The sequence below is a fragment of the Papaver somniferum genome, chromosome 10 (genome assembly GCF_003573695.1).
Source record: "Papaver somniferum cultivar HN1 chromosome 10, ASM357369v1, whole genome shotgun sequence".
NCBI classification, from domain to species: domain Eukaryota; kingdom Viridiplantae; phylum Streptophyta; class Magnoliopsida; order Ranunculales; family Papaveraceae; genus Papaver; species Papaver somniferum.
The window spans coordinates 71,610,752-71,619,982 of NC_039367.1; positions in this window are offsets into that span (position 1 = coordinate 71,610,752).

A 9,231-nucleotide genomic window follows, 5' to 3' on the forward strand; every position below is an offset into this window, starting at 1 on the left:
TTGGTATGTTCTGGATTCATCCACCCTTTCTCTTGGTTGATGAAATTGATCCATAGCACAAGTTTTGCTGGCCTCTGCAGCCTTCGGGACTACCGCAGCCGCACCGTACTTTGTCGCCGCTGCTCTGAGAGCCGCGGATGCAACTGAATTAGCGTTCATAGGTGAAGTGATTTCCGCAGTATCTTGCCTTTGACTGGTCATTTTAGCTTTGTCTCCTTTCTGCTTGCTTCGGGTGATGACCGGGGTTGTCCTAGGTGTTTCCTTTGACAAAGCTTTGGATTTTCCTGCTTCCTGCGTCTTTTCCATCACGGGTCCTTTTGTCGACAATGAGATCTCGCAGAAACTCGCCTTCCTTGCTCACAATCCGTTCTTTCTGCACAAGGGAATTTCAAACAGCGGAAAACGGGAATATCCGCGTGAATCGGGTTAGTTTGCGAAATATCTTCTTCCAGGAGAGGATTAATACATACGGGTTACAATACACGGGTTAAATTTTTATTAAAAGAGATCCTTTTAAAAATGCAAGTAGATCCTTTAAAAAACTACGAAAACCCCCCTGAGAGACAGGTTCGCACGAGATCTAAAGAAAAACGTAAATCCATGGATCAAAACAATGAATCTTATTCGAAGATAATGGGTGCGTTTTTGGAATATAATGAAGTTAACAAATGATCTATACGGTCCGAGCTAATAAATCAGAGCAATCATATGCCAGTTTAAGATGAAATCACAGGACAAGATAAATCTTTTACCGGGACGAAGTCCCTGTTTCTAGCGCCAAATTGTGAACAACTCAAATCACGAAGGCATCCGAATGCTCACAACCAATCATCGTAATCTAGAGTGATTTGTGATGATGATATCTTAGTGTTGATTCCTCGGCTCAAAACCTTCGGGTTTATCACAGCCTCATCTAACAACTCCATGCGGGGCATTTGCGCACGGGACATAGGTAAAAACAATACATACTAGTAAAGATCCATGGGGTTAGGCAAATATAAAGTGCTGAAATATAAACAAGACCGAGGTTTACGTGGTTCAGCACTAAGGCCTACGTCCACGGGGTTTGTTGTTTCACTATGTTCTTCACGGTTACAAGAGTAGTCGAATGACTTTTGGGCTTACATGTATTTTCTCTTCTAAAGGATTAACTGATGAGTGCAAAATATTGTATAATTTTATCCCTTTTTGTTGGCATTTAACTCATCTTTTGCGCAGTAATTCTACATTTTATCCCATATTCTGTATTTTCATTGTTTTCAAGAATAAATATTTTTCTTACTTAATTTTGCATTTTTAGGTAATAAATAAAGTTTGGATGAATTGCGGAGCGAAAAGAGAAGAAAAGTAGTGAAAAGCCGGGAGGAATTACACAAGGAAGCCGCGAAGAATGTCGTGCACAAGACCAAAAGGCTATAAGTGGGCGTGAAGAGGAAGATTTGTTCTTAAAGAAGATATGGGCTTGGCATACCCAAGGCCCAAAACCCTCACCCAAACCCATTTTCTATATCCAAGCCCGTCTCGGATTTCAGCCGTCAGATCGAAGCATTTCAGCATCCTACGGTCGCTCCTATGCCTGTGCATCAAATCCCGATGATTCCGCTAAACACTACAACACCTAACCTAATCTCGCACCGTAGACTTCGTTGTATTTTACATCCTACGGTCGCTACAAGCTGCTTCTTTCTTAGCCGTCCGATCCACCTACCATCTCCATATCCAGCGGCTTCAGCTCGTGGTACACACATCTTGATACACCCGCCTAACACACTAATACTCGAACCCTATGACCTAGCCAAACATCTCCCTACCCTAACCCATATCGACCTCCACCTTCTTCTTCCTCTCCCCCTCTCTGCAACAGAACCACCATACCCTGCCGTACCACCACCTATTCCACTTCCACAACCACCACTACCTACACCAACTACCACCAACTCCACCATCTCCATCATTACCCGACACGACCCATCCCCCTAATTCGAAGCGCTTTAACCTCTCTCACCAACTGACCTAGGTGAGGGTTGATAAAACACCTCAAATTAGGGAGCAATTGTAGCGATTGGGAGCAGGAGAAGAACCGAGAGAGGCAGAGAAGACATGGGGCGACGTCAATTCAAAGTTTTGGTGAGTAAATTTCGGAGATTGAAAACCCTAATTTCAATTCTAGGGTTTCGGAAAAATTGGGTATTTGGTGATATAAATAGGGTGTGATGTAGAGGGGTAGAGGGGGATGATCTCTGGACTAGCCAGAAAAACATTTTGTTCTGTTTTATTTCACAATTTCAATTTCAGTTATTGCATGACAGTTGATAGTGAATGTTATATGATGTTTTGATTTTTATCTTCAATGTTGAGAATGTTGTTTCAATTAGCATATGTGATGAATGTTGATGCTGTTAACATGTTTTTCATGAACTAAGTTACTGCAGCTAAGGCTCAGATGAAGCCTTAGTGCATTGTTGGATGATGAATTGCTAGGTTAGAGCCTTAATGCTTGTTTTTCTTGAGCAATGGGAGAGATTAGTGCTCATCTGTGTGCTTGTGATTGATTGTACTGTCAAAAGACAGTCAATGCTAGGATCACATTAGTTGAGCAAGCTGATTTTCTTTCCATTCCAATTGTATGCTTAGGGTCTTAATTTCAACCTAGAACTACATTGTTTGGCTAGGACACCAAGGTGGATTCTAAGCCATTAGCTTAGCCACAATTCCTTTCTTCAGTCACTTACAATTCCAGCTCTGCTTTTATTCACTGCTTAGTTACTTTCCTTTACTGTTTTGCTTAGTTCTTGTATTTTGAAGTTGTGTGCACTGAAGTCAGTGCACAATCTCACCCCTGCCCTTGGCTTACAGCCTTGGTTCCTTGCTGTTGTTATTTTATATCATCTGCCATCTAATCCTTGTTGTGCTGCCATCTTGTGTTAACTGTTTTAGTTCTTTGTATCTGCCTTCATCCATCACTGCTCACTGCCATAGTGCTTTGCACCCATTGATAGCTTAGGAAAATTCTTGTATGCTCCCGCTCCCTGTGGACTAACTCTTTCTTATCCCTATATTATAAAGCTTGACCTTGTATACTTGCAAGTTTTGTGTGTTTTTCATTTCCACACCATTAACTTACACTCGAAATCTCTCTCTCCTTCCCTTCCTGATTTTTCCGATCCCCTCTCCTCTTGGTGGGGAGGGGGTATTTATAGGGTTAGAGTGTGGGACCCCTCTCTGAAGGACGTTGGAACCTTATCTTCTAGTGTATTGTGTCCGTCACGCAGAGGTCTGCGTTTGCCACTTGATCATGCAGAGACATCTTTGCTCGTCCCACGGGTTGATCGACACGTATACTGCTCAGAGTGTTTAATGAGGGTAGTTGAGATGCATGCTTGTGTCAGACAAGTGTCTTCTGCCCCTGTCACGTCCGTGTCAGCTAACTTGCTCTCCACCGTTGATCTTAGCTTCTTTTGGGGATGAGATAAAGTAACTCCTTGGGGTTTATTAGGTGTTCCGTAGTGCATCGTATTTTGATGTCTTGGCCTGCATGCTTTCCACGTATCTTTCTATATACACGTGTCTGATGGTGAGATATATGTATACACAATGATAATACATCAACAAACAGAGAAATAATACACTACTGTAAGTACAAGTCAAGAACATCACGAAAGGGATTATCAAAATTAAATTTAAATCCTTACCACTGGTATTCCTTTCTCTCTTCTATTTTCCTCTAACTCTTTTCTGAGAATTTCGGCGCACTCTTAAGTAGTATATCCCTAATCTAGTATAAAGAATATATATATATATAAGTTCTAGTAACCTTACAGGTTAATACTAAGTCAAATATCTATGGTCGACTAAGCGAAATACAACTTATTGATACGGGCACCTAAAATTTAAAGTGACAAACAAATTCGTTCACACAAAAAAAAAATATTTGATGAGTATTACAGTCTAACCCACTAGAAAAGGATTCTGTCTCCGGAATCAGAATTACCTCGTTATTGAAGAGATGTGGATGAGAACGACGAACAACATCCTCACGTTCCCCATAAGCCTCTCGCTCGTTTAGTGGATTCCATTGCACTTTGACAAATGGAATTTCCCGAGACCGTTTTTTTTGAATTTTCGTTCTACAATACGAATACCGTTATCTTCATATGTGGCATCTGGTTTCACAGCCACCTCACTAAGGTCTTCCTGTTAAGCTCGCTCATCATCTCTTAAGTGTTTATGTAGCATAGATACATGAAATACATTGTGTACTCCAGCAAGCTGCGGTGGTAACTCTAATTGGTATGCCACGTTTCCAATCTTCTTAGTTATAGGAAAAGGTCCAATGAACCTAGGAGCCAATTTTCCTTTCTTCCCAAACCTCATTACTCCTTTCGTAGGAGACACCTTGAGTAACACATCATCTCCAACTTCAAGAGGCAATGGTCATCGTTTCCTATCCGCGTAACTTTTCTGCCTACTCTGAGCTTTACGAAGATAGTCTTTAACCACTAGGATCTTCTCCGTAGTCAGCTGGACCAAATCAGGTCCCAAAAAGCTCTTTTCTCCCACTTCTACCCAACATACCGGTGAACGACAAGGTCTTCCATACAAAGCTTCAAAAGGAGCCATACCAATACTTGACTGATAACTATTATTGTAAGAAAATTCTTCCCATGGAAAATAATCATCCCAATTTCCTTGGAAATCTAGCACACACGCTCGAAGCATATCCTCCAATATTTGATTAACTCTCTCTGTCTGACCATCAGTCTGAGGATGAAATGAAGTACTAAAATTCAAATATGAACCCAAAGCTTGCTGAAAGCTTCTCCAATATTTGGAAGTGAATTGAGCACCCCTATCAGAAATAATTGATACTGGCGTTCCATGCAATACCACAATCTTCTCTACATAGAGCTTGCATAATCTATCCACGTTGTACGTAGTATGCACTGATATTTGTGGGTGAAAACTGTTTCTGCTGATTTTGGTAATTTCGGGTGTGTGGATGAGAAACGAATCTAAACCCTAAACAATGCACTGCACGGGAGTACTTTTGATTCGAGAGATCAATCTGTACAAACCTGGCCTAAACCAAGAAATAGTCGTTCCAGGCTTGCTTCGATCACAAAGTGAAGGAGAAAGGTTGGTCTTAGGAAGGGAAGCGAAGAGAGTGTTGAGACCAGAATAGTTGATTATGAAGGTGTGGTTGTTTATGACTCGTATCTGAAAGTAGAACTAGTTAGCTTAATGGAAAGCTACCAGGTGATTTCTAGATAATGTGTTGTTGCCGACCAAAAACTTATTTTTTGGTAAAAATAGGTGAAGCCTATTTATACAAGTCATATTGAAACGTACCCTGGTCTCGTAGGAAGTGGAAACGATTGAGTGGTGGAAGAATAAAGTAATGTGTAACCGTCGGTCATTCTGATTCCATGATGAAGGAAGTGAATTCGTTTACGCCGTTACTTTTTACCACCACTAATTGTCCTGCTTCATGAAACTTTCTTGTAACGGGCGCATTGCACGCCGCACGTTGTAAACCGCCAGACCAATACCCTGATGAGCATCCCCCAGTTTGTGACATGTTTGATGTCTCGAGTGTTTTCGTGGAAAACATGTAGCACTTTGCTACGAGTGGCAAGTTAAAGTCAAGGGACTTATCGCAGGAAAATAGCATGGCTAGTCGCCTAAAACTTGCCACATGTTTGTCAGTTTGGTGGCGAACTTCGATGGCTGAGATCGCATCTCATGAAGGAGGGTAGCCGTTGATTATGGCTACCTTGTGTCGGCGCCTGATAATGGTACGGTGGCGTTTTGGTATACGCCACTGGCAATGTGGAATGGCTGGCATCGCTCGTTCATGCTAGTGGCATGATGGTGCAAGTGGCGCCTGGCGTAGCCATGGCCAATAGATTTAGGTAGCTGGTCGCCTGAAACTTTCCACAAGTCTGTCAGTTCGGTGGCGAACTTGGATGGTTGAGATTGTAATTCAGGAGAGAGGGTGGCCATTGATTTTGACCACATTCTGTTGGCACCTGTTAATGGCATAATGGCATAGCCGCGCCTGTGACGTTGTGGCATGGCCAAAGCTAGGATTTGGCTCCGTGGCCAAAATTAGGGTTTGGCGGCGCGTCCAAGGCTAGGATTAGGCGTCGTGGCCAAAGTTAGGTCTTGGCGGCGTGCCAAGGATAGGATTTGGCGCCGTGGCCAAAATTAGGGCTTGGCGGCGTGGCCAAGGCTAGGATTTGGCGACGTGGCCAAAGTTAGGGCTTGGCGGCGTGGCCAAGGCTAGGATTTGGCGTCGTGGCCAAAGTTAGGGCTTGGCGGCGTGGCCAAGGCTAGGATTTGGCGCCGTGGACCAAAGTTAGGGCTTGGCGGCGTGGCCAAGGCTAGGATTTGGCGTCGTGTCCAAGGCTAGGATTTGGCGTCGTGGCCAAGGCTAGGATTTGGCGTCGTGGCCAAAGTTAGGGCTTGGCGGCGTGGTCAAGGCTAAGATTTGGCGTCTTGGCCAAAGTTAGGGTTTGGCGGCGTGGCCAAGGCTAGGATTTTGCGTCGTGGCCAAATTTAGGGCTTGGCGGCGTGGCCAAAGTTAGGGCTTGGCAGCGTGGCCAAGGCTAGGATTTGGCGTTGTGGCCAAAGTTAGGGCTTGGCGGCGTGGCCAAGGCTAGGATTTGGCGTCGTGGCCAAAGTTAGGGTTTGGCGGCGTGGCCAAGGCTAAAGTGGCTCATGGCATGTTACTGCGGCAGAGTGGCATGTTGGCATGCCGATTAATATGATGTTGTGGCAGGGCGCGTTTGGCTTGCCAGTTAGTATGGTGGCGCGGCAGGGTGCATTTGGCCTTTAATGTATGGTGACGAGTTTAGAGCGACTTGATTGGTCAAGAAAAGGGGCGGGCCAAACATAAGGCGCGACCACATCTCTAGTGCTTGTGGCGCATTTTAAAGTGACATGATTGGTCGGTAGGAAGGAGAGGGGCCGACCAAGCATGGGCGTGGCTACACTTCTGGTGTGAGTGTGGCGGCTTTAGAGCGACCTGATTGGTCGATGGGAAATGGGGCCGGCAAGTATGGTCCCAACCACAACTTATGTGCGTGTGGCGAGTTTAAAGCGACCTGATTTCTCGAGGGAAATAGGGCTGGTTTAGGATGGGGCGTGTCCAATGGCAAGTGGCGCCAGCAGTCCTAAGGCATGGCCACGCCTCCGTTTGTTGCTGCGGCTCCCTGTTTTCTAATTCTGGGCGAGGTTTTGCACCTACTAATCCATGGAGGATTAATTTCCTAGTTTGCATAGGCTTAATTTCGACAAGCAAGGTCTGGTATACTGTGCAAGGCCCAAAAGTAATTGATTAAATTCTATGTGTTGACACAGAGTTCTTTAAGTTCATTGCCAGAGAGCAGCATGCTTTCTGATTGAATACCTTATGCAAAGACCTTATCCTTGATATTTGGAAATTCGTGCTTCTCTGCTGCGAGTGAACACAAATTGTCATACCATATCAACATTAAGGGTTCAGCCGGGGAACATAACATAGAAAGCATTCGAAGAAATTTATATTAAGCGAAATATAGGCAAGGCGCCGAAATTTACAGAACATCTGGGATGGTTGCTACATGCGCCAGTCTGGATAAATTTCATGTATATATATTGAATGGCTCAATAAATATGCCAGTGGAGAGGTTAACACTCATGGTTCCGTTTCCTTACAGAGTGACGTCACATCAGATGCAAGGTTTTAAAATTTTAAGTCCCCTGCTTAGCACGTAACAGTGGCGTTGTTACGGGGTAAGCATGAGATGGTGACAGACAAGAGTAAAATCGAAAGGGCAAGACGTGAAGAGATCGCCAGGGAAATTCGACCAACCTTTGGCGGAAGTCATGAGGAATCTGTGATCCTTGTATTGGCGGTTTTGCATAAATTTGGCTTGGCCATGGGTATTGGCATCAGCGCTGCAGCTTTGCCTATTGATCGGCAGAGGTGACATTGCAACTTGGTCCGCGGAACGGGCGTTGGTTGGCTAGGAAAGGTAGATGGCGTTGTTGTCTTTGAATGATGGATAAATGATGGACAACGGTGCTTGCTTGGCTACATCCATGGAATGGTGCTGCTGGCTAGATCCATGGAGCAGCGTTGTTGTCTAGGTCCGTGGAGCGGTGATGTTGGCTAGGTCCGTGAACCGGTGGATGTCACTTGGATGGCTAGATTACGGAGAAGCAGGGATGGCACGGCTGGCTCCTGATTCGTGGAACGATGGATGAGCGCTGCTTTGAACGGCCAAGATGGCGTTTCCTTGGCTGGTGGAGATGGCGCTCCTTTGAACGGCTAAGATGGAGCTAGCTAGGTCATGGAATGGTGGAAACTGGCTTAGTCCATGGAATGTGAAAACTAGATTCAGTCCATGAAATGGTGGAAACTGGCTTCGGAATGTTGAAACTGGCTTCAGTCCGTGGAATGTTGAAACTGGCTTCAGTCCGTGGAATGGTGAAAATATGGCGCTGGAACTTTGGATACCAAACGGTGATGGTGGCGCTGGAACTTTGGCTTCAAATGGTGATGGTGGCGCTGATGGCTTCAGTCCGTGGAATGGTGGAAATGGCACTTGGAAGACTTGTTGGCTGGATCACATAATGCTGGAGCATTGGCGCTAACTTAACCATAGAGTGCTAGAGTCATGGAGAGTTGGATTGACCATGGAGTGCTGGATCCATGGAGAGTTGGCTTGACCACGGAGTGATAGAGCCATGGAGAGTTGGCTTGACTACGGAGTGCTGGATCCATGGAGCGTTCGTAGGTTCAGCGACTAGTGTTCCTTGTGTTAGCGCGCTGCTGGTTCGGTCATGGAGCGGAGATATTGGCACACTACTTGTGCGGATATAGAGCATGAGTGTGGTGCGCCTAGTCATCTATTCCCGTTCACGAAGCAATAAGGAATCCTTATTCTGTTCAAACTCTAGAAACTGCGTTCGTATGAAAAGGGGTATCGACCCTCTTTAATTTTTGTTGTTCGTCCGGCTCTGTGCTTTCATCCGTAGCATCTGGATCCTCTTCGTCATTTTGTAGCGGTGGTAGAGCGATCATTAATGGCAACAAAGCAATCTCCAATAGTTATAATCAACGGCAAGCCAATCCAGGAGAACTCAAGGTAGGTGCTCTCGCATGTATCCACCCAACAATACCATCGATCTTCTCCAGAATGTGTAATAAGGATCTGACTCCAGAAGAATGAGTATCTAACCTCT